Raw genomic sequence first — 26,673 nt, 5'->3', positions numbered from 1 at the left:
TATCACAAGATTGGGATCATTCCCTGCATATTTTCAGACCACAATGCTCTTAAGCTACAACTCAATCACAAGAGGAAATTTGGAAAGAACCCAAATACATGGAGACTTAACAGCATCCTTCTAAAGAATGAATGGGTCAAACCAGAAATTAAAGAAAAATTGAAAAAATTCATGGAAACAAGTGATAATGAAAACACAACATTTCAAAATCTTTGGGACATAGCAAAGGCAGTCCTGAAAGGAAAATATATAGCGATGCAAGCCTTTCGCATAATATGTTCTTATAATTGTATTTCTTTGGTGTTGGTTGCGATCTCTCCTCTTTCATTCATGATTTTATTAATTTGGGTCCTTTCTCTTTTCATTCTGATACATCTGGCTAGGGGTTTATCAATCTTATTAATTCTTTCAAAGAACAAACTCCTAGTTTTGTTGATTTGTTCTACTGTTCTTTTGGTTTCTATTTCATTGATTTCTGCTCTGATATTTATTATTTCTCTTCTCCTGCTGGGTTTAGGCTTTCTCTGTTGTTCTTTCTCCAGCTCCTTTAGTTGTAGGATTATGTCGTGTATTTGAAACCTTTCTTGTTTCTTGAGAAAGACTGAGAACAACTGTCCAGGCATGGGGTGAGACAGATCTTGAGCAAGATGGGGAGATTCCAGTGACAGAGTGCTTAATACACACCCATAATGCAAAGTGATCACTAAAGAAGGTACAATGAGGTGTTTACTGGTGTACATTCTTGGGACTCTACCCAGATGGCCTCAAATCCTTCTCACCATTTGTTATAGACAGAATTGTGCCACCCCAAATCCATAGGTTAAAGGCTTAACTTAATTAATGTGCCTATAATTAAGAGATGGGATTGTTAAAGAGGTGATCATACTTAAATGAGGCCATTAGGGTGAATCCTTAATCCAGTTAGAATGGTGTCCTTATAAGAGGCAGAGACCCCAGGGGCATGCAGGCAAGGAGGTAAGGCCAACTGAGAATATCACAGGGAGACAGATGTCTGCAAGCCAAGGAGAGATCTAACCAGAAAACAATCTGCTGGCACCTAGAGTTTGGGCTTCCATCCTCCAAGACTGTGAAGAAATAGATTAGTGTTGGTTAAGACCCCCAGTCTGTGGCATTTTGCCATGGTAGCCTGAGCTAATAGCTCATTTCTATGTGCCCGGCTTCCATTTCAGTTCCCTGTGCCTTTGTTGCTCACACCTGCAACCTACTTCAGGACCCTTGTATGACTGGAACCACTGCCCACATACCCAAAAACCTTCCAGGCCTCTACTTTACTTTACAGACAAAGTTCAGAAACATAAGACCCTCTGACTTGTGGTGGCCCCTCCCTCCACTTCCTGCCCCCTCCCCAGCCCATGATTCCATAGCATCAATAATAGGGTGATGGGGTGACCAGATAATCCACCATCTCTCAGACTCACCCCACTGTTCCCCACTTCCTCTCCTCCAGACATGCCATTTGTTCTGTCTGGAAGAGCCTTCCTCTCTTACCTACAAAACTTTCACTGAGACTGTTCACCATCACCATTTTTGTTTCCCACAAAACTCATTACCTGGTTCATGACCATTATGCCTCTTCTACTTCCACAAATGCATGAAGATTAAAGTCTCAACCTCCAACTAAGACAAGAGTTAGAGGATAATTTTCTTTTAATATCCCAGCTCCCTTTTCATAAGTACAGTAGGTATTTTAACTTTTTACAGTTTGCCCTGCACACCAAGCCCCAGTTTCCCACATGGGTGGCTGAGTTGATGACACAATCTCTGTTGTTTGCTTTCCCTTCCTTGCATGATTTCTCCACTCCCTTTTTGGAGTTACTTCATTGTCCAAATAAAGGACTTGGATTTGACCCTTTGTCTCAGAGTCAGCTTCTGGAGAAAACAAAACTACAGCAGATGTTATGTCTTCATGATGTTAGTTCCCAGCTTTGTCTCCTCTGTCCACATAAACTAATAAACTTATGATCCAACAAGTTCCTTTCTGATGCCTTAATCAAAAAGCATTCATACCAGGTGATTCTTCATTTCAATTTTCTATTCAAGCTTCCTTTGAAACAAATGAAGAGTGAACGAAAGTACATGTTACTGTCCTCATATTTGTGGGTGTAAAGTCTTTTAAATTTTGTACTTCAGACTTGAAAATATCAATAAGGGTCCAACCATCCTTCTATACTCCAGGGCCTAAATATAACACTTTTAACACAGTGTGTAAGTTCATGTGGGATGACTTTTAAAACACAGACTTCATTTTTAGAGCAGTTTTAGAGTCACAGCAAAATTGAGTAGAAGGTATAGAGATTTCCCATGTACTTCCTCCCCACCACCCCTAACAGCATTCCCTACTATCAACATCCCCCACCAGAGTGGTACATTCATTACCATTGATGAACCTACACTGACACATCATAAGTTTTGGCAATTGTAAATAAAGCTACTACAAAAAGCTGAGTGTGGGTTTTTGTGTGGACACACGTTTTCAACTCCTTTAGGGAAATACTGAGGAGTGTGATTGCTGGCTCATATGGCAAGAGACATATTGTTTTTTAAAAAATCACCAAATTTAAGGGCGGTGTAATTCCGCCTGGGGCAAAGACACTTGAGAATCACTACAACAGGCCCCTCCCCCAGAAGATCAACAAGAAATCCAGCCGAGACCAAGTTCACCTACCAAGGAGTGCGGTTTCAATACCAAGGAGAGCAGCAGAATTCCAGAGGAGGAGAAAGCCAAGCACGGAACTGATGGCTTTTTCCCTGTGATTTTTTTTAGTCTTGCAGTTAATTTAATTTTTGTCTTTTTCATTTTTTGTTGTTTTATTTTCTCGCCTTCAGGTAAAAATTTTTTTTAACTGTTACCTTTTTCTTTTTTAACGATTTTTTAGTAGTTTATCTAATATATATATTTTTTCTTTTTTACATTTTTCTTAGGTGTTTTTTTTTTAATTCTTTTCCTTTCTTTTTTTTTTTCTTTTTTCTATTTTTTTTCTTTCTTCCTTTTTGAACCTCTTTTTATCCCCTTTCACCCCCCTCACGATTTGGGATCTCTTCTAATTTGGTTAAAGCATATTTTCTTGGGGTTGTTGCCAACCTTTTAGTATTTTACTTGCCCCTTCATATACTCTTATCTGGACAAAATGACAAGATGGAAAAATTCAACACAAAATAAAGAACAAGAGGCAGTACCGAAGGCTAGGGACCTAATCAATACAGACATTGGTAATATGTGAGATCTAGAGTTCAGAATGACAATTCTCAAGGTTCTAGCCGGACTCGAAAAAGGCATGGAAGATATTAGAGAAACCCTCTCGAGAGATATAAAAGCCCTTTCTGGAGAAATAAAAGAACTAAAATCTAACCAAGTTGAAATCAAAAAAGCTATTAATGAGGTGCAATCAAAAATGGAGGCTCTCACTGCTAGGATAAATGAGGCAGAAGAAAGAATTAGTGATATAGAAGACCAAATGACAGAGAATAAAGAAGCTGCAAAAGAGGGACAAACAGCTACTGGACCACAAGGGGAGAATTCGAGAGATAAGTGACACCATAAGACGAAACAACATTAGAATAATTGGGATTCCAGAAGAAGAAGAAAGAGAGAGGGGAGCAGAAGGTATACTGGAGAAAATTATTGGGGAGAATTTCCCCAATATGGCAAAGGGAACGAGCATCAAAATTCAGGAGGTTCAGAGAACGCCCATCAAAATCAATAAGAATAGGCCCACACCCCGTCACCTAATAGTAAAATTTACAAGTCTCAGTGACAAAGAGAAAATCCTGAAAGCAGCCCGGGAAAAGAAGTCTGTAACATACAATGGTAAAAATATTAGATTGGCAGCTGACTTATCCACAGAGACCTGGCAGGCCAGAGAGAGCTGGCATGATATTTTCAGAGCACTAAACGAGAAAAACATGCAGCCAAGAATACTATATCCAGCTAGGCTATCATTGAAAATAGAAGGAGAGATTAAAAGCTTCCAGGACAAACAAAAACTGAAAGAATTTGCAAACACCAAACCAGCTCTACAGGAAATATTGAAAGGGGTCCTCTAGGCAAAGAGAGAGCCTACAAGTGGTAGATCAGAAAGGAACAGAGACCATATACAGGAACAGTCACCTTACAGGCAATACAATGGCACTAAATTCATATCTCTCAATAGTTACCCTGAATGTTAATGGGCTAAATGCCCCTGTCAAAAGACACAGGGTATCAGAATGGATAAAAAAACAAAACCCATCTATATGTTGCCTCCAAGAAACTCATTTTAAGCCCGAAGACACCTCCAGATTTAAAGTGAGGGGGTGGAAAAGAATTTACCATGCTAATGGACATCAGAAGAAAGCAGGAGTGGCAATCCTTATATCAGATCAATTAGATTTTAAGCCAAAGACTATAATAAGAGATGAGGAAGGACACTATATCATAATCAAAGGGTCTGTTCAACAAGAAGATTTAACAATTTTAAATATCTATGCCCCTAACGTGGGAGCAGCCAACTATATAAACCAATTAATAACAAAATCAAAGAAACACATCAACAATAATACAATAATAGTAGGGGACTTTAACACTCCCCTCACTGAATTCGACAGATCATCCAAGCAAAAGATCAGCAAGGAAATAAAGGCCTTAAACGACACACTGGACCAGATGGACATCACAGATATATTCAGAATATTTCATCCCCAAGCAACAGAATACACATTCTTCTCTAGTGCACATGGAACATTCTCCAGAATAGATCACACCCTCGGTCCTAAATCAGGACGCCACCGGTATCAAAAGATTGGGAACATTCCCTGCATATTTTCAGACCACAATGCTCTAAAGCTAGAACTCAACCACAAAAGGAAGTTTGTAAAGAACCCAAATACATGGAGACTAAACAGCATCCTTCTAAAGAATGAATGGGTCAACCGGGAAATTAAAGAAGAATTGAAAAAAATCATGGAAACAAATGATAATGAAAATACAACAGTTCAAAATCTGTGGGACACAACAAAGGCAGTCCTGAGAGGAAAATATATAGCGGTACAAGCCTTTCTCAAGAAACAAGAAAGGTCTCAGGTACACAACCTAACCCTACACCTCAAGGAGCTGGAGAAAGAAAAAGAAAGAAACCCTAAGCCCAGCAGGAGAAGAGAAATCATAAAGATCAGAGCAGAAATCAATGAAATAGAAACCAAAAAAAAATAGAACAAATTAACGAAACTAGGAGCTGGTTCTTTGAAAGAATTAATAAAATTGATAAACACCTGGCCCGACTTATCAAAAAGAAAAGAGAAAGGACCCAAATAAATAAAATCATGAATGAAAGAGGAGAGATCACAATTAACACCAAAGAAATACAAACTATTATAAGAACATACTATGAGCAACTCTACGCCAATAAATTTGACAATCTGGAAGAAATGGATGCATTCCTAGAATCATATAAACTACCACAACTGAACCAGGGAGAAATAGAAAGCCTGAACAGACCCATAACCAGTAAGGAGATTGAAACAGTCATTAAAAATCTCCAAACAAACAAAAGCCCAGGGCCAGAAAACTTCCCGGGGGAATTCTACCAAACATTTAAAGAAGAACTAATTCCTATTCTCCTGAAACTGTTCCAAAAAATAGAAATGGAAGGAAAACTTCCAAACTCATTTTATGAGGCCAGCATCACCTTGATCCCAAAACCAGACAAGGATCCCACCAAAAAGGAGAGCTATAGACCAATATCCTTGATGAACACAGATGCGAAAATACTCAACAAAATACTAGCCAATAGGATTCAACAGTACATTAAAAAGATCATTCACCACGACCAAGTGGGATTTATTCCAGGGCTGCAAGGTTGGTTCAACATCCGCAAATCAGTCAATGTGATACAACACATCAATAAAAGAAAGAACAAGAACCATATGATACTCTCAATAGATGCTGAAAAAGCATTTGACAAAGTACAGCATCCCTTCCTGATCAAAACTCTTCAAAGTGTAGGGATAGAGGGCACATACCTCAATATCATCAAAGCCATCTATGAAAAACCCACCGCAAATATCATTCTCAATGGAGAAAAACTGAAAGCTTTCCCGCTAAGGTCAGGAACACGGCAGGGATGTCCATTATCACCACTGCTATTCAACATAGTACTAGAGGTCCTAGCCTCAGCAATCAGACAACAAAAGGAAATTAAAGGCATCCAAATCGGCAAAGAAGAAGTCAAATTATCACTCTTTGCAGATGATATGATACTATATGTGGAAAACCCAAAGGACTCCACTCCAAAACTGCTAGAACTTATACAGGAATTCAGTAAAGTGTCAGGATATAAAATCAATGCACAGAAATCAGTTGCATTTCTCTACACCAACAGCAAGACAGAAGAAAGGGAAATTAAGGAGTCAATCCCATTTACAATTGCACCCAAAACCATAAGATACCTAGGAATAAACCTAACCAAAGAGGCACAGAATCTATACTCAGAAAACTATAAAGTACTCATGAAAGAAATTGAGGAAGACACAAAGAAATGGAAAAATGTTCCATGCTCCTGGATTGGAAGAATAAATATTGTGAAAATGTCTATGCTACCTAAAGCAATCTACACATTTAATGCAATTCCTATCAAAGTGCCATCCATCTTTTTCAAAGAAATGGAACAAATAATTCTAAAATTTATATGGAACCAGAAAAGACCTCGAATAGCCAAAGGGATATTGAAAAAGAAAGCCAACGTTGGTGGCATCACAATTCCGGACTTCAAGCTCTATTACAAAGCTGTCGTCATCAAGACAGCATGGTACTGGCACAAAAACAGACACATAGATCAATGGAACAGAATAGAGAGCCCAGAAATAGACCCTCAACTCTACAGTCAACTAATCTTCGACAAAGCAGGAAAGAATGTCCAATGGAAAAAAGACAGCCTCTTCAATAAATGGTGCTGGGAAAATTGGACAGCCACATGCAGAAAAATGACATTGGACCATTTCCTTACACCACACACAAAAATAGACTCAAAATGGATGAAGGACCTCAATGTGCGAAAGGAATCCATCCAAATCCTTGAGGAGAACACGGGCAGCAACCTCTTCGACCTCTGCCACAGCAACATCTTCCTAGGAACAACGCCAAAGGCAAGGGAAGCAAGGGCAAAAATGAACTATTGGGATTTCATCAAGATCAAAAACTTTTGCACAGCAAAGGAAACAGTTAACAAAATCAAAAGACAACTGACAGAATGGGAGAAGATATTTGCCAACGACCTATCAGATAAAGGACTAGTGTCCAGAATCTATAAAGAACTTAGCAAACTCAACACCCAAAGAACAAATAATCCAATCAAGAAATGGGCAGAGGACATGAGCAGACATTTCTGCAAAGAAGACATCCAGATGGCCAACAGACACATGAAAAAGTGCTCCATATCACTCGGCATCAGGGAAATACAAATCAAAACCACAATGAGATATCACCTCACACCAGTCAGAATGGCTAAAATCAACAAGTCAGGAAATGACAGATGCTGGCGAGGATGCGGAGAAAGGGGAACCCTCCTACACTGTTGGTGGGAATGCAAGCTGGTGCAGCCACTCTGGAAAGAAGCATGGAGGTTCCTCAAAATGTTGAAAATAGAACTGCCCTTTGACCCAGCAATTGCACTATTGGGTATTTACCCTAAAGATACAAACGTAGTGATCCAAAGGGGCACGTGCACCCAAATGTTTATAGCAGCAATGTCCACAATAGCCAAACTATGGAAAGAACCTAGATGTCCATCAACAGATGAATGGATCAAGAAGATGTGGTATATATACACAATGGAATACTATGCAGCCATCAAAAGAAATGAAATCTTGCCATTTGCGACAACATGGATGGATCTAGAGCGTATCATGCTTAGCGAAATAAGTCAAGCAGAGAAAGACAACTATCATATGATCTCCCTGATATGAGGAAGTGGTGATGCAACATGGAGGCTTAAGTGGGTAGGAGAAGAATCAATGAAACAAGATGGTATTGGGAGGGAGACAAACCATAAGTGACTCTTAATCTCACAAAACAAACTGAGGATTGCTGGGGGGAGGGGGTTTGGGAGAAGGGGGTGGTATTATGGACATTGGGGAGGGTATGTGCTTTGGTGAGTGCTGTGAAGTGTATAAACCTGGTGATTCACAGACCTGTACCCCTGGGGATAAAAATATATGTTTATAAAAAATAAAAAATTAATAAAAAAAAAAAAACAAAAAAAGAAAGAAAAACCTTTAAAAAAAAATCACCAAATTATCTTCCTAGATGGTTGTACATTTTGCATTCCCACCAGCAATGAATGAGAGTTTCTGTTATTCAACATCCCCACCAGCTTTTGGTCTTGTTAGTGCTCTGGATTTTGGTGATTCTAATAGGTGTATAGTAGTATCTTATTATTTCAATTTGCATTCCCTGCTGACATATGATGTGAGACACCTTTCTGTATGCTTATTTTCCACCTGTTTATCTTCTTTGGTAAGGTGTCTACTAATGTCTCTGGCCCATTTTTAAATTGGGTTGTTCATTTTCTTGTTGAGTTTTAAGATCTCTTTGTATATTTTGGAAAACTGTCCTTTATCAGATACACCTTTTACAAATATTTTCTCCTATTCTGTGCTTTGTCTTCTCACTCTCTTGACAATGTCTTTCAAAAAGCAGGAGTTTTCAGTTTTAATGAATTACAGCTTATGAATGATTCTTTTCATGTATCATGCTTTTGTGTTGTATCTAAAAAGCCATCCCATACCCAAAGTCATAGAGATTTTTTCCTATGTTATATTTATAGTTTTTCATTTTACACTTAGAGATATGACCCATTTTGAGTTAATTTTTGTGAAGAATTTTAAGTCTGTGTCTAGATTTACTTTTTGCATGTGGATGTTCAGTTGTTACAGCACCATTTGTTGAAGAGACTATCTTTGTTCCATTGTATTCCTTCTGCTCTTTTGTCAAAGATCAGCTGATTGGGGTGCCTGAGTGGCTCTGTGGATTAAGTGTCCAACTCTTGATTTTGGCTTGATCTTAGGGTCCTGCAACTGAGCCCTGCATCAGTGGGAGTCTGCTTGTGTCCCTCTCCCTCTGCTCCTCCGCCTACTCTCTCTTTCTAATAAGTAAATAAATATTTTTAAAAGGTCAGTTGACTAAATTTATGTGTGTCTACTTCTGGACTCTCTAGTCTGTTCCACTGATCTATTTGCCTATTATCTCACCAATACCACACTTTCTTGATAACTGTTGTTTTTTAGTAAGTCTTGAAGTCAGGCAGTGTCAGTCCTCCAACTTTGTTTTAATATTGTGTTGTAAATTCTGGGTCTTCTACCTCTCCACATAAACTGAAAAATCAGTTTGTTAATATCTACAAAACAACTTGCTGGAATTGGAATTGGGATTGTCTTGAATCTAAAGTTCAAGATAGAAAGAATTATCGTCTGACAATATTGAGTCCTCTTATTCATGGATATGTAATATTTCTTCATTACCTTAATTCTTTGATTTCTTTCATCAGAGTTTTATAGTTTTCCTAATATAGATCTTGCACATATTTTATTAAATGTATATAAACTTAATATTTGGTCCACTTGTTCATTGCTGGTATAGAAGAAAGTAATCAAGTTTGTATATTAACCTTGTATCCTAAAACCTTGCTATAACTGTTTATTTGTTCAAGAGATTTTTTCTTCATATGCCTTTGGCAAGTCTTTTGAATTTTCTACATAAATAATTATGTCATTTGTAAACAAAGACAACTTTATTTCTTCATTCTCAACCTGTATAATTTTTTTCATTTTCTTGTCTTATTGTACTAGTTAGGCCCTCCAATTTTTTGTTGAAAAGAAACACCCAGAGGGGTACTTTTGCTTTGTTCAGTCTGAGTGGGAAATCTTCTAGTTTCTGACCAGTAAATACTACATTATCTGTAGAATTTTTGTAGGTGTTCTTTTGAGGAACATGTTTTGAGGAACATAGAGTTGTTCTCTATTCTTAGTTTGCTGATTTTTTTTTTTAAATCATGAATGGGGGGCACCTGGGCGCTTCAGTTGGTTAAGCATCTGCCTTCAACTTGGGTCATAAACCCAGGGTCCTTGGATCAAGCCCTACATCCAGCTCCCTGCTCAGCGGGGAGTCTGCTTCTCTCTCTGCCCCTTCCCCTACTCGTGCTCTCTCTCTTTCATGCTCTCTATCAAATAAATAAATACATAAAATCTTTTTAAAAATAAAATGAAGGGCATCTTGGTTCTTTCCACAGTTTGGCAACCATGGCCACTGCTGCTATGAACACTGGGGTATAGATGGCCCTTCTTTTCACTACATCTGGATCTTTGGGATAAATACTCCGTAGTACAATTGCAGGGTCAAAGGGAAGCTCTATTTTAAAATTCTTAAGGAATCTCCACACTGTTTTCCAAATTGGCTGCACCAACTTGCATTCCCACCAACACTGTAAGAGGGTCCCCCTTTTCTACATCCTCTCCAACACGTGTTGTTTCCTGTCTTCCTAATTTTGGCCACTCTAATTGGTGTAATGTGGTATCTCAATGTGGTTTTAATTTGAATCTCCCTGATAGCTAATGATGATGAACATTTCTTCATGTGTCTGATAGCCATTTGTATGTCTTCATTGGAGAAGTATCTGTTCATGTCTTCTGCCCATTTTTAGACATGACTATCTGTTTTGTGTGTGTTGAGTTTGAGGAGTTCTTTATAGATCTTAGATATCAGCCTTTTGTCTGTACTGTCATTTGCAAATATCTTCACCCATTCCGTGGGTTGCCTCTTTGTTTAGTTGACTGTTTCCTTTGCTGTGCAGAAGTTTTTATCTTGATGAAGTCCCAAAAGTTCATTTTCGCTTTTGTTTCCTTTGCCTTTGGAGACATATCTTGAAAGAAGTTGCTGTGGCAACTTCTGAGGTTACTGCCTATGTTCTCCTCCATGATTCTGATGGATTCCTGCCTCACATTGAGGTCTTTTATCCATTTTGAGTTTATCTTTGTTTACGGTGTAAGAGAATGGTTGAGTTTCATTCTTCTACACATAGCTGTCCAATTTTCCCAGCATCATTTATTGAAGAGACTGTCTTTTTTCCACTGTATATTTTTTTCCTGTTTTGTTGAAGATTAATTGACCATAGAGTTGAGGGTCCATATCTGGGCTCTCTACTCTGTTCCACTGGTCTATGTTTCTGTTTTTATGCTAGTACCATGCTGTCTTGGTGATCACAGCTTTGTAGTAAAGCTTGAAATCAGGCAACATGATGCCCCCAGTTTTGTTTTTCTTTTTCAACATTTCCTTAGCGATTCAGGGTCTCTTCTGATTCCATACAAATTTTAGGATTATTTGTTCCAGCTCTTTGAAAAATACCGGTGTAATTTTGATCAAAATGGCATTAAAAGTATACATTGCTCCAGGCAGTATAGACATTTTATTTATTCTTCCAATCCAAGAGCATGGAATGGTCTTCCACCTTTTTCTGTCTTTGATTTCTTTCATGAGTGTTCTGTAGTTCCTCGAGTACAGATCCCTTACCTCTTTGGTATCTTATGGTTCTTGGTGCTATAGTAAATGGAATCGATTCTCTAATTTCCCTTTCTGTGTTTTCATTGTTAGTATATAAGAAAGCAACTGATTTCTGTACATTGACTTTGTATCCTGCCACGTTACTGAATTGCTATATGAGTTCTAGTAATTTGGGGGTTGAGTCTTTTGGGTTTTCCATATAAAGTATCATATCATCTGTGAAGAGAGAGAGTTTGACTTCTTCATTGCCAATTTGGATACATTTTATTTCTCTTTGTTTTCTGATTGCTGTTACTAGGACTTCTAATACTATGTTGAACAAGAGTGGTGAGAGTGGGTATTCTTGTGGTGCTCCTGATCTCAACAGGAAGGCTGTGAGCTTTGTCCCACTGAGGATGATATTTGCTGTGGGTCTTTCATAGATAGATTTTATGAAGTTCAGGAATGTTCCCTCTATCCCTATACTTTGAAGCGTTTTAATCATGAAGGGATGCTGGATTTTGTCAAATTCTTTTTCTGCACCAATTGAGAGGACCATGTGGTTCTTCTCTCTTCTCTTATTGATTTGTTCTATCACATTGATTGATTTGTGAATGTTGAACCATCCTTGTAGCCCAGGGATGAATCCCACCTGGTCACGGTGGATAATCTTTTTAATGTGCTATTGGTTCCTGTTTGCTAGGATCTTGTTGAGAATCTTAGCATCCATATTCATCAGTGATATTGGTCTGAAATTCTCCTTTTTGGTAGGGTCTTTGCCTGGTTTGGGGATCAAGGTAATGCTGGCTTCATAGAAAGAGTCTGGAAGTTTTCTTTCTGCTTCAATTTTTTGAAACAGCTTCAGGTGAATAGGTGTTATTTCTTCTTTGAAAGTTTGGTAAAATTCCCCAGGGAATCCGTCAGGTCCTGGGCTCTTGTTTTTTGGGAGGTTTCTGATCACTGCTTCAATCTCGTTACTAGATATCAGTCTATTCAGGTTGCCAATTTCTTCCTGGTTCAATTTTAGAAGTTAACAGTTTTCCAGGAATGCATCCATTTAATCTAGGTTGCTTAACTCATTGGCATAATAAGACAATGACTTCTGTCTTAAGACATAAGAAGATAATAACTTCTGATGATTGTTTCTATTTCCTTGGTGTTAGTTGTGATCTCTCCCTTTTCATTCATAATTTTATTAATTTTGGCCTATACACTATGGAATATTATGCCTCCATCAGAAAGGATGAATACCCAATTTTTGTATCAACATGGACAGGACAGGAAGAGATTATGCTGAGTGAAATAAGTCAAGCAGAGAGAGTCAATTATAATATGGTTTCACTTACTTGTGGAGCATAAGAAATAACACGGAGGACATGGGGAGATGGAGAGGAGAAGGGAGTTGAACGAAATTGGAGGGAGAGATGAACTACGAGAGACTATGGACTCTGAAAAACAATCTGAGGGTTTTGAAGGGGTTGGGGGTGGGAGGTTGGGTGAGCCTGGTGATGGGTATTATGGAGGGCATATATTGCATGGAGCACTGGGTGTGGTGTGTAAACAATGAATTCTGTTACACTGAAAAGAAATTAAACTTTAAAAAAATAAAATGAAAAATAAATCGTGAATGGGTATTAGATTTTTCAAATGTTTTTTCTGCACCTATTGATATGATCATGTGACTTTTTTTAGCTTATTGATATTATGAATTACATTAATTATTTCCAAATGTTGAATCAGCATTACATATCTGTGATATATTCCACTTGGTCATTGTAAATAATTCTTTTTTTCCTTTTCTCTTTTGTTTAATTTAAACTCAATTAGCCAACATATTTTATCATTAATTTTTGGTATAATTTTCAATTATTCATTAGTTGTGTATAATACCCAATGTTCATCATATCACGTGCCTGCCTTAATAATTCCTTTTATACATTGTTAGATTTGACTCACTAATTTTTTTAAAGATTTTATTTATTTATTTGACAGAGAGATCACAAGTAGGCAGAGAGGCGGGCAGAGAGAAAAAGAGAGGGGAAGCATGTTCTCTGCTGAGCCGAGAGTCTGATGTGGGGCTCGATCCCAGGACCCTGAGATCATGACCTGAGCTGATGGCAGAGGCTTAACCCACTGAGCCACCCAGGCACTCCAGATTCACAAATATTTTTGAGGATTTTTTTGCATGTATGTTCATATTGATATGTAGTTTTCTTTTCTTGTAATGTCTTTGTCTGACATTAGTACAGCATAATGCTGACCTCATAGAATGAGTTAGGAAGCTTCTATCTTCTGGAAGAAATTATGGAGAATTGGAATAATTTCTTCCTAAAATGTTTGGTAGAATTCACCAGTGAATCCATCTGGGCCTGGCATTCTCTGTTTTGGAAGGTTATTAATTATTGATTCAATTTGATAAATTGATTGATTCAATATATGAAGACCTAATCAGATTGCCTATTTCTTTTTGTGTGAGTATGGACAAATTGTGTCTTTCAAAGAATTGGCACAGAGTTGTTCATAGTGTTCTTTTATTATTCTTTTAATGTCCATATCATCTGTAGTGATGTCTTCTCTTTTACTTCTGATGTTAATAAATTGTGTATTTTTTTTCCTTAGTTAGCCTTGCAGAGGCTTATTGACTTTATTTTCTTTTCAAAGAATCAGCATTTGGTTTAGGTCATTTTCTGTATTGAGTTCCTGTTTTCAATTTCATTGATTTTTTATCTTATTTTTATTATTTCTTTTCTTCTGCCTTTGGATTTAATTTGCTTTTCTTTTTCTAATTTCCTAGAGAGGAAACATAGATTATTCATTTTAGATCTTTCTTCTTTTCTAATATAAATATTTAATGTTACAAATTTCACTCTAAGTACTACTTTCACTGACTCCCACAAAATCTGCAAAGTTATATTTTCATTTTCATTTAGTTCAAAGCATTTTTAACTCCTCTTGAGATTTCTTCTTTGACTCATGCACTCTCTGGAAGTATGTTAATTAATCTCTAAGTATTTTTGTATTTTCCAGCTATACTTCTGTTCTTAATTTCTAGTTTAATTCCTTTCTGGTCTGAGAATATACACTGCATAATGTCTAGCCTTTTAAATTTGTTAAGGTGTGTTTTCTAACCAAAAATGTGGTCTATCTTGGTGAAATTTCCACATGAACTTGAAAGAATACATATTCTGCTGGTGTTGGATGGGGAGCTCTATAAGTGTCAATTATATCTAGGTAATTGGTAATGCTATTGAGGTCAGTAATACCCTTACTGCTTTTCTGCCTAATAGATCTGTCCATTTCTGATAGAGAGGTTTGAAGTCTCCAACTGTAATAATGCATTCACCTAGTTCTTGCAATTCTGTCAGTTTTTGCCTTATGTAGTTTGACACACTGTTGTTATATGCATATGCATTAAGGATCATTATGTCTCATTTGTTACTATGCAATGCCCCTCTTCATCCCTGAAAATTTTCCTTACTTTGAAGTTTACTCAGTCTGAAATTAATATAGCCACTCCAACTTTCTTTTGATTAGTGTTAGCATGGTATATCTTTATCCATCCCTTTGCTTTTGATCTATACATGTCTCTATATTTAAAATGTTTCTCAAGTGTAAACTCTAAATGGATGAAAGACCTAGAGAAGAAAATAAAAGAAAAGGAAAAAAAGAAAAGAAAACAAAGTCCTAGAGAAGAACATAGGCAGTGACCTCTTTGACATTGGCCACAGCAACTTCTTTCATCACACATCTCCAAAGGCAAGGAAAACAAAAACAAAATGAAGTTTTGAGACCTCATCAAGACAAAAAGTTTCTGCATAGCAAAGGAAACAGTCAACAAAAAGAAAGAGGCAACCCAAAGAAAGGGAGAAAATATTTGCAAATGACACTACATATAAAGGGCTTGGATCCAAGAACTATAAAGAACTTCTCAAACTCAACACCCAAAAAACAAATAATCATGTCAAAAAATGGGCAGAAGACATGAACAGACACTTCTCAAAGGAAGATATACAAATGGCTAACAGACACATGAAAAAATGTTCATCATCATTAGCCATCAGGGAAATTCACTGACATACCCCCTTACACCAGTTAGAATGCCAAAAACTGACAAGGCAAGAAACAACAAATGTTGGAAAGGTTATGGAAAAAGGGGAACCCTCTTACACTGTCAGTGGAAATGCAAGTTGGTACTGCCACTTTGGAAAACAGTGTGGAGATTCTTCAGAAAGTTAAAAATAGAGCTACTCTATGACCCAGCAATTGCACTACTGGGTATTTACTCCAAAGATATAGATGTAGTGAAAAGAAGGGCCACACACACCCCAAAGTTCATAGCAGGAATGTCCACAATAGCCAAACTGTGGAAGAACCAAGATGCTCTTTAACAGATGAATGGATGAAAAAGATGTGGTCCATACATACAATTGACTATTACTCAGATATCAGAAAGGATGAATACTCAACTTTTGCATCAACATAGATGGAACTGGAGAAAATTATACTAAGTGAAATAAGTCAAGCAGAGAAAGTCAATTATCATGTGGTTTCACTTATATATGGAACATAAGGAATAACATGGAGGATATTAGGAGAAGGAAGGGAAAAATAAAGGGGGGGAATCAGAGGGTGAGGCAAACAATGAGAGACTTTAGACTCCAGGAAACAAACTGAGGATTTTAGAAGTGGGGGGTGAGGGGATGGGTTAGCCTGGTGATGGATACTAAGAAGGGCATGGATTGCATGGAGCACTGGGTGTTATACACAATGAATCATGGAACACTACATCAAAAACCAATGATGTACTGTATGGTGACTAACATTATATACATACATAGATACATACATTAATTAATTAAAATAAAATAAAATAATGTTTCTTGGGGTTCCTGGGTGACTCAGTTAAGCTGCTGCCTTTGGCTCAGATTGTGGTCTCAGGGTCCTGGGATTGAGCCCCACATTGGGCTCCCTGCTCAGTGGGGAGTCTGTTCCTCCCTGTGTTTCTCAATACCCACCCACCCCTGCTCATGTTCTGTCTCTCTCTCTCTCTCTCAAATAAATTAAATCTTTTTAAAAATTGAAAAAATAAAGTGTGTTTCTCATACACAACATATATTTGAAAATAGTAAACTTTGTTCTGGGTTCCTTTTTTGTCTTCCACTCTTTCTGCCTTTGTGGTTTTAATTGAGCATTTTATATGTTTCATTTTTTCTCCTTTCAGAGCATATTCACTACACTTCCTTTTTACTTTTTTTTTCTTTTTAGTGGTTACCCTGGAGTTTGCCCTATACATTTATAACTTATCCAACTTTACTTCCAAATAATATGCTGCGCTGTTTCATAGGTAGTGCAAGAGCCTTATAATAACATATCATTGTTATTCATTTCACTTACAAGATCACTGGCTGTGGACTTTATAAGTGCTTCTCTGTGTTTTGCCCCACCCCTTTACATGGTATAGGATGGCTAATGGAGCCTGAAGTTGGGTATTTTGCTTCCTTTAGGTTCCTTAGGTTCTGATAAAACCCCAATAGATTAGGCTCTGGAAAAAGAGCATCTGTGGAGTGCAAATGTTGTTGAGAAGAACAGAATGGTCTTGGGGTTTCAAAAGTGGCTTCTCCAGTAGGAAGCTTGAGGGGATTTTTCTCCATCTTCACTGTGAGAACCTTGTAGAGTTCCTGGAGATAAAACTTGCAAAAGTGTGGGGGTCCCAAAATACCTTGGTCTCCCTGAAGTTTTTATCTCTCAGACTTGCCCACACTGAGTCTCCAGCAAATCACCAATTAAAATTCAGGTTTTCCTACCATGGAACTGGTATCCATGGAGGTTTTTGCTTGGAATTTCTGAACCAGTAAGTTGTGATTCTCTGTATCCACCTGTCCATCTCCAATTTTGTGGTATCAGTATGCCCTGTGACCTCACTTCTCTGACAAACTAAGAAGAGTTTTTTATTTTTTATTTTGCTCAGATTTTTACTGGTTGTTGAGAGGGAGTGAAGAGTTATAAGTTCCTTACATAAAGACCAGAAATCAGAAGTCAAAGATAATTTTTTCAAAGGTAAAAACTATGGTTCTCATACAGTTATAAAATGAATACACACCAAAAATTAACTTAACTCACTAATTAATGAAGGAACCAGTAAGATGCTGTAATCAGCTCAAAAGAGAATTTTTTAAACTCCCACATATAAAAAAAATAAATAAAAATAAAAATAAACCACCCACATATATAGACAATCAAAAATGCTGAAATGAATCTATAAACAGATGCAAAACTGGCCAATACCCACTGGGCAATAATTAATTGCATTGACAATTGCATGAATTGCAATTAATTGACACTATTTATATTTCTATATAAATGAATTCAAATGACAAGAATCATTTGAATTACTATAGTTTTGCTATAATGTATAGAGCTTCAAGATAGCTCTAAGGCAATGTAAGGCTTAGATAGCCTGGAAGGTTGCCCTAGACAGGATACCCAGTGATCTTTTCCACTAAGTCCAAATTCTTCCAGAAATTTTCCTGGCACAAATGAGCCAGACAATGGTTGCTCTTTTCCTATCATTAGTCTTAATTTCTATTTCAAGTCCCCATTCAGCCTAAACTGCGGAAACTTTATCTCAGTTAACTTGCAGTTACTTTCCAGGGGTGGCATCTAAGTTTTGGGGGAGCTAAGACTGGTGCCATTACTGGGAAAGAACCATATGATTTTCAGTGTCATCCTTCCACACTGAAGAGTCCTAAGGTAGGCATCAGCCATACTTATTGTCATGGAGACATCCCTTCTTCCCATTTGTGGTTCTTTCATGTCTAGAAGTTCTTGATGCTATTTCAGTGCCCATTTGGGGTACATAAAAGTTCATTGTCTGGGACTGTGCCATGCTGAAGTATATGAAACTCTGTAAGAGCATCCAAAGCCTTGCCTGCCCAGATACTAGCATTGCCATTTCTACTCTGGTACTTGCCATCTTTCTTAGCCCCACTCTGGCCATAGGGTCCAAGGCCACCCTGTTCATGTAGTCCACACAACCATCAGTGGGGGAGAGGGATTGTCTAATGTCTTCCTAGGACATGATACAGGAAACACAACCCAAAACTCTCACTTTCTGTGAGCTATCTCTCCCTTTTTACCCTGTAAATCCTTATCTAGCCTAAGACGGGAAAAAGTTGCTCCCCTCATGAAGTGTTCTCCTAAATATTTTACCCATTTGGGGAGTCCTTCCCATCCTCCAAAGCACTGAACTTCCAAAATTTAAGAGCCAAGAAGAGAGATTCCTTTCTTTTGTGTTTTGTACTGCCCAGTCCTTGCATGAGTGTAAAGAGCTAGCTCCAGAAGGGAGGATAAATACACAGGAGGAGAGAGAGTGGTTGTTATTTCAAACATAGTGCCCCATCACCCATGTATGACTCTCAAGAGTACAGAGATTGTATCTGAGGTACTTCTGATTCCCATAGCACAATGCCTACTGCCCACAGTAGGAGCCTGACATGGGTCAGTGAATGTGGTATTTAGCACAGAGGCTTTTATTTTAATTAATTAATTAATTGGGAAATGTTAATTTCCCAAGGGAAAAGAATGGACATTATGGTTTAGAGCACTGCTGTGGAGTTGGACAAATGGGCATTCAAAAATTTCATTTCCCAGTTGTGTGAATGTAAGCAAGTTATAGGCCCTTGCTAAAATTCAACTTCCTTACCTTAAAATGAGGAAAATAGTTCTGAATTCACAGGGATATTATGATGACTAATAATCCCTCTTTGTTATATTATGCACATAACATAATGCCTAGCATATAGTAGGTGCTCAATAAATGCTGGTTATTGTTAGTTATCACCATTACTCAGACTCTAGTTATTTTGCCCCGGACCTATCCTGCTCAGACACTCTGTAATAGTGAGTTCCTATAGTGAAGCAGTATGTGCTGCTATGAAAAGAAGCACAGGAATGGCATCATTATATTAACTGTCATCTTATTCAGATGAGACAAGACTTTCATGGGCTCCCAGAGGTAAAAAAAGTACAACAGCTACTGTGGTGTGGCAACAATGAAGACAAAGAAGTCTGTACATCAGTCTTGCCATGGGTCCCAGATACAGACAACCTTGCCACCTGTCTGGTCAGAGGTCCCATGCAATAGCAAACTGCAGTGGGGATAGCCACCAAAACCTTGGAAATGTGCTCCCTGAAGCATCCACCTGTACCTAGAGAGAAAGTCAATTCCTGAGACTGCAAATGAGGCCCTGCCCAATTTGAGTTACATAGGGACTTAGATAATGAGTTGTTTAGTTTCAATCTGAAAAGGAAAAACAAAATGGGCTTAGCTCTCAGATACTTCTTGCTAGTAAAATTTTGGCTAATTGAACATAATAATGAAAAATTATTTAAAAATCCAAGCACTGAGATATGACTGCTGTAAAATTAATCCTTTCCTTGATCAACTAGGTAGGATAGAAAGCTGACCATAGCAATGGTCCCTAAGCTTTAGCATACATACAAATCACTGGGGAGGTTCCTAGAAATACATTTTGCTGCGCCCCACACCCAGAGTTTTGGATTCCATAGGTCTGGGATGTAGGGTCATCAGATTTGCTAATAAAAATACATGACTCCCAGTTATATTTGAATTTCAGTTAAACAGTCCCAAATATTATAAATACTCAGTCCCAAATAGAACATACTTATACTAAAAAAGAAAAAAATCTTTGTTTTTTTTTTATCGTAACAAATTATTGTTATTTATATGAAGTTCTTGTTTAACTGGGCATACTATGTTATCTGGCAACTGTACTGGGATGGTGCCTGAACATTTGCATGTCTAACAAGTTCCAGGTAATACTGTTGTTGTGGTCTGGGTACCACACTTTGAGAATTGCTAGGCAACTCAGACAGGCTGTCAGCAATTTCCAATTCACCCTAATGGTTGGGACTTCCCACCTGGAGGCAAATACCTAGATACCTTCAGGTGGTGCCTGAAGGCTAGGTAAAGAAAGTGCCTTAAGCAGCTCTTGGTTGTCTTGGTAAATGAGAAGTGGATCTTACAATCTCACCATCTAACCGAAGAAGTTATAATTATTTCAACAACAGAGCTAATCCTCTTGGATAGTGGAAGTTTGATTTTTTTTTTTTTCAGCTAAGTTTGTGAAGACTTTAGTGGAAATTGGCACTGCTGGCTTTGACAGGAGCTACTGATTTCTTAATAACACAGAGCTGTTCTTTTGCACTTGGAAATCAATCCTCACCTTGGCTTCCTATTGCAGCAACTTTCTGATTGCTACATGACTTCCCTGTTCTCCCTTTGCTCAAGATTAAAGGTGCTGAGAGATGCACATGTGCCTGGTAGGTAATTACTTCTGTTGGCCAAGTGGTTGTTTGATTTTTACAATCAAGCTGAGGCCTGTGAGTTAGAGTTGCACCTTGCTATGGGGACAGTTCATGTCATTTATCTTCCAGGCAAGAGATTGTTTTTTCCCCATTGATTGTATGTTTTTAAATGCACAAACCATACAGAAATAGTGAAACATTTAATAAAAAGAACCCAAAAGAATACATGCAAGTTGGGATGCCTGGGTGGCTCAGTTGATTGACTGCCTTCAGCTCAGATCATGATCCTGGAATCCCCAGGATCAAGTCCCACATCAGGCTCCCTGCTCAGCGGGGAATCTGCTTCTCCCTCTGGCCGTTCCCCTTTACGCACTCTCTCATTCTCTCTCAAATAAATAAATAAAATCTTTTTTTAAAAATAATACATGCACGTGAAAACAACTACTCATCTAGTAATAGATATATAAATATACACATATATAGCAACACTATATACACACACACACACGCTCATATATATATGCATATATATGTGTATATATATATATATATACACAGTGTTCCTTTTTGTGACTGTCCAGTCTTCTCTTATATTTCTATCAGTGACAATCACTGACTTTAAGACCACTGTCTCTGGGTCCCCCAACCAGAGACACTAATTTAATTGGTCTGGGTGTGGCTTGACCAAGGGGAGTTTTAAAATTTCCTCAGGTGATACAACTTAAGCAAATTATTGAACATTATTTATTAAAATTGAACATACAGTCAGCTCTCATTGTTTGCAGTAGTTGTGCCCTATAAAGTCATGATGATTATGAGTTAATAAATACTGAACTACTGCTCTTGGGGAAAATACAGGTTTAGGCTTCCATGAGCCTCTCATAACATTTTCATCAGCCAATAAATCCATAACCTTGTTTTATGTGTGTTTCTGTTTAAAGACATCTTATCTTATATATATTGTTGATTCATTTGCATTGAACTCATGGCCAATGGCACTATCACTCATGCCTGAATGAAACTTATCTAACACATATATTTTCTCAGTAAGACACATCACAGCCTCTTGATCTTAGGAACATAGACAGTACTTCAATATCTGGCTTGGGGCCATTTTAAACATTGAAATTACCAACAAAAAGCACAGAAATGTAAAAAAAAAAAAAAATATGGCACTAAATATATAGTGAAAACGACAGTAGCTTTCAGAATGAGAGCTGAAACAAAAAGGCAGTTTCCTTGTTTGACCTCAGCTGGAAAGAGCAACTCAAATTTTCTTCCACTCTGCACATAGCCACAAATGACTGAGAAAGTGTATGGGTATCTACTTTTGGGGCCACAAATGTATTTTAGCAAATTTACAATACAGAATCTACAAATATAATGAATATTAGCTGTACCTGTGCCCTCAGACCCAGCAAGGCACTTCACTCCTATGAGAGTGATATATGAGGTAGACATATGAGAGCATATGTCTACCAGAAGGTAAGTATGGAATGCTTAGAGCAGCTCTACTCACAACAATGCAAACCTGGATATAGTCCAAACACCCATCAACAGGAAAATGGATAGTGCAATATAACTAAGCTAGCTACCAATGCACTCAACAACATGGGTGAGTTTTAAAAGCTAGACACAAAAGACTACACACTTTATACAAAATTCAAGATCAGAAATTAATCAATGGAAGAGAAAAAAGAATAGTGGTTACCTCTAGGGTATTAATGAAAAGGGAAAGAAGACTTTCTTTGGGGTTGCAAGAAATGTTCTGTCTTGATTAGGATAGTGGTTACACCAATACATATGCATGTTAAATCCATCAAGCTCCACACCTAAAATGTATGCACTTTACCACATGTATGATATACCTTTACCCTGACACTTTTTTAAAGCTGCCAAGATGCTGCTAATGTTCAGCCAAACCTGGGAAATACTGCTTTAAAGAAAGTGCTGAGCATCATCAATGCCCTGACCATCCCGAGTTACATTGCCCGTTCCACCCTTAGGATCATAATAGCCTGTAGGATGCTCTCCTCACAGGCCTGACCTTTTAAAACCAGAGAACAAAGGGTAGCTGGAAGGGAATTCAGAAACCATCCACTGCCAGAATGGCTAATTGGTTTCATCCTCAATACTAACTCAGTTCATTTGTAATGGTTGCCTGGCAGGCAGGATTCAGAGGATTCTGAACCTGCATCCAAACTCAGTAGGCAAGAAGTTGTACAATCAATTAGCACTGTCTGATTTGTGCATGGGTGAGGAGAGATGTGAATACTTGCCTGGCATTTGCCACCAATCTAGTCCAGCTCTCCACTTTTTCATATGCAGATAGTGAAACCCAGAGAAATGATTTGTCCAACCTCATGCTGGTAGTCAGAGGCAGAGGCATGATTAAACCTAAGATGTAAGTTTACCACTCCATGAGATCCTACAGGATGAATGCTGGGAGAAATGAGCATTAAGAATGAAGAATCAAGAGGAGGAAGCAAGATGGAGAAGTAGCAGACTGAAATATCATTAGGTCCCAGGAGTTCAGCTAAATAGTTATCAAACTATTCCAAACACCTCCAAACTAAACAGGAGATAGAAGAGAAGAAGAGCGGCAATTCTAGAAACAGAAAATCAACAACTTTCTGGAAGGTAGGATGTGTGGAGAAGTGAATCTGAAGCAATGGGAAGATAGACCAGGGGTGGGGGGCATGGGGGCTCCCAGCAAGCAGTGGGGCAGCAGAGCACAAAATGAGAACATTTAGAAGTCTGCTCCACTGTGCAATGTTACTCCAGAGGCTAAGTGGGGGTGGAACTCTCATGGGAACAGTGTGGTCTCAGGTCCTGCAGGGTCACAGAAAGACCAGGGGTGTCTGAGTGCAATAGAGCTCCCAGGTATCAGACTGGGGAAGCTGCCTGCAGAGACAAAGCTGAACAGTGGGCTCTCAGCTCAGGGTTACCTTAAACCATTATCTGAAACACAGTTGACCGACTGATCTTTGGGCAGGGACCCCACAAGTGGCAGATCTGGGGAGACTCACCTTCCTTATCGAGAAGGAGTGGCACAGGAGCATGCAGCAGGAATCTGCTGGGCTTGGAAACTCCAAACAGAGCCGTGCGCCAGAGATAGAAACACTGGTCACAGGTTGGGTGAGCTCGGAGCACAGCCGGAGACCTGGGAGACAGGAGGGATTGACTGCTTTTCTCTGAGAGTGCACTGAGGAGTGGGGATCCAAGCTCTTGGTTCCTATGGGCCAGAGATTGGGAGGCCACCATTTTCATTCCCATCCTCCAAAGCTCTACAGAAAATGTTCAGTGAACAAAAGCTCCTGAGAGCAAACCTGAGCTGATTGCTTAGCCTGGACCTTGGCAAGGGTGGTGCAATTCCACCTCAGGCAAAGACATTTGAGAATCAGTGCAACAGGCCGTTCCCCCAGAAGATCAACAAGAACATCCAACCAAGATCAAGTTCACTAATCAACGTGAACTATGGAACTCCCGAACTAGGGGAAAGCAACACATAGAATTCATGGCTTTTTCCCCATGATCCTTTAGTCTTAAAATTTAAAATTAAAATTTTAATTTTAGTTAAATCAAAGTTATTAAATTAATTAAATTAATAAAGTTAAATTTTTAAAATTTTTTTCCTTATTCTATTTCTTTTAACTTTTCCTCTTTCCTCTTTTAACATTTTCTAACTACTTTATCTTAATAATGCCTTTTTTAAAAAAACAGGCTCAACAAATAAGCAAAACCATATGGTAATTGTGTCTCTCTGCTTGACTTATTTCACTCAGCATAATCTCTTCAAGAGAGGAGAAGGGAGTTGGGGGAAATTGGAGGGGAAACAAACCATGAGAGACTGTGGACTCTGAAAAACCATCTTAGGGTTTTGGAGAGGAGGGAAGAGGGAGGTTGGGTGAACATGGTGGCGGGTATTATGGAGGACACATATTGGATGGAGCATTGGGTGTGGTGCATAAACAATGAATTCTGGAACACTGAAAACAAATCAAAAAAATTAATAAAATTTTTTTAAAATATTAAATTTTCATTCTTGCAGTCATGTTTTGTCCCTTCATTGTATTTAACTTTATTTTTTGTGCACATATAGGGTTTTTTCCTTGAAAATTTTAGGATACAATTTCTTCTAATAGAACAAAATATACCCTAAATCTAGCACATGGCTTTGTTTTAGTCTCCAGCCTGATCACAGTCTCTCCTCTCCTTTTTTCCTTTTCCAACCAACTTATCAATTCCTTTTTTAGGATATTTTTTAAATTTTCATCTTTACAGTCATACTCCATCCCTTCATCATGTTTACCCCTTTTTTTATATATATGTAAATATTTCTTTCCTTAAAATTTTGGGAGGTAGTTTCTTCTAAGAAACCAGAATACACCCAAAATCAAGTGTTCTATTCACCAGTCTAATATACATATTTTTTTATTTTTATTTTTCCTCCTCCCTTCCCACAGTTTCCCATCTCCTCTGATTTGGTTAGCATATATTTTTCTGGGGTCTTTGCCATCCTTTTAGTATTTTATTCTCTCATTCATATATTCTTTTTTTTAAGATTTTATTTATTTATTTGACAGACAGAGATCACTAGTAGGTGGAGAGGCAGGCAAAGAGAGAGAGAGAGAGAGAGGAGAAAGCAGGATCCCTGCTGAGCAGAGAACCTGATGCAGGGCTCGATCCCAGGACCCTGGGATCATGACCTGAGCCGAAGGCAGAGGCTTTAACCTGCTGAGCCACCCAGGCGCCCCTCGTTCATATATTCTTATCTGGATAAAATGACAAGGTGGAAAAACTCACCACAAAAAAAGAAAAGAACAAGAGGCACTACTTATGGCTAGGAATCTAATCAAATGGAAATTGGTAATACATCAGAACTAGAGTTCAGAATGATTATCAGGGTGCTAGCTGGGCTTGAAAAAGGCCTGGAAGATATTAGAGACTCCCTTTCTGGAGAAATAAAATCTCTTCCTGGAGAAATAAAAGAACTAAAATCTAACCAGTTTGAAATTTAAAAAAGGTATCAATGAGGTGCAATAAAAAATGGAGGCTCTTATTGCTAGGATAAATGAGGCAGAAGAGATAATTATGATAAAGAAGACCAAATGATGGAGAATAAAGAAGCTGAGCAAAAGAGAGATAAACTACTGGACCACAAGGAGAGAATTCTAGAGGTAAGTGATACCATAAGATGAAACAATATTAGAACAATTGGGATCCCAGAAGAAGAAGAATGAGAGACAGAGGCAGAAGGTATATTGGAGCAAATTATAGTAGAGAATTTCCCTAATATGGAAAAGGGAACAAGCATCAAAATCCAGGAGGACAGAGAACCCCCCTCAAAATCAATAAAAATAGGTCCACACCCCATCATCTAATAGTTAAACTTACGAGTCTCGGTGACAAAGAGAAAATTCTGAAAGCAGCTCGGGAGAAGAAGTCTATAACAGACAATGGTAGAAATATTAGACTGGCAGCAGACCTATCCACAGAGACCTGGCAGGCCAGCAAGGACTGGCATGATATATTCAGAGCACCAAATGAGAAAAATATGCAGCCAAGAATACTATAATCAGCTAGGCTGTCATTGAAAATAGAAGGAGAATCTGTACCCCAATGTTTATAGCAGCAATGGCCACGGTCGCCAAACTGTGGAAAGAACCAAGATGCCCTTCAGCGGACGAATGGATAAGGAAGATGTGGTCCATATACACTATGGAGTATTATGCCTCCATGAAAAAGGACAAATACCCAACTTTTGTAGCAACATGGACGGGACTGGAAGAGATTATGCTGAGTGAAATAAGTCAAGC

At 38.2% G+C, this 26,673-nt stretch overlaps 1 protein-coding gene across 1 annotated transcript in view; it reads right to left on the bottom strand.

Moving 5' to 3' along the window:
• Nucleotides 1-14,012: 14,012 nt before the first annotated feature.
• SCP2D1 (SCP2 sterol binding domain containing 1) overlaps nt 14,013-26,673 on the bottom strand; it is a 102,226-nt gene continuing 89,565 nt past the window's right edge. Inside the window, exon 4 of the transcript XR_009344701.1 lies at nt 14,013-14,317. The gene's annotated coding sequence lies outside the window, so the exon portion shown is untranslated. The remainder of the gene's footprint in view (nt 14,318-26,673) is intronic.

The sequence above is a fragment of the Mustela lutreola genome, chromosome 9 (genome assembly GCF_030435805.1).
Source record: "Mustela lutreola isolate mMusLut2 chromosome 9, mMusLut2.pri, whole genome shotgun sequence".
In the NCBI taxonomy this organism is placed as follows: domain Eukaryota; kingdom Metazoa; phylum Chordata; class Mammalia; order Carnivora; family Mustelidae; genus Mustela; species Mustela lutreola.
The sequence above is the reverse complement of the archived record's forward strand: the minus strand, read 5'-3'. Positions and strand labels throughout refer to the sequence as shown.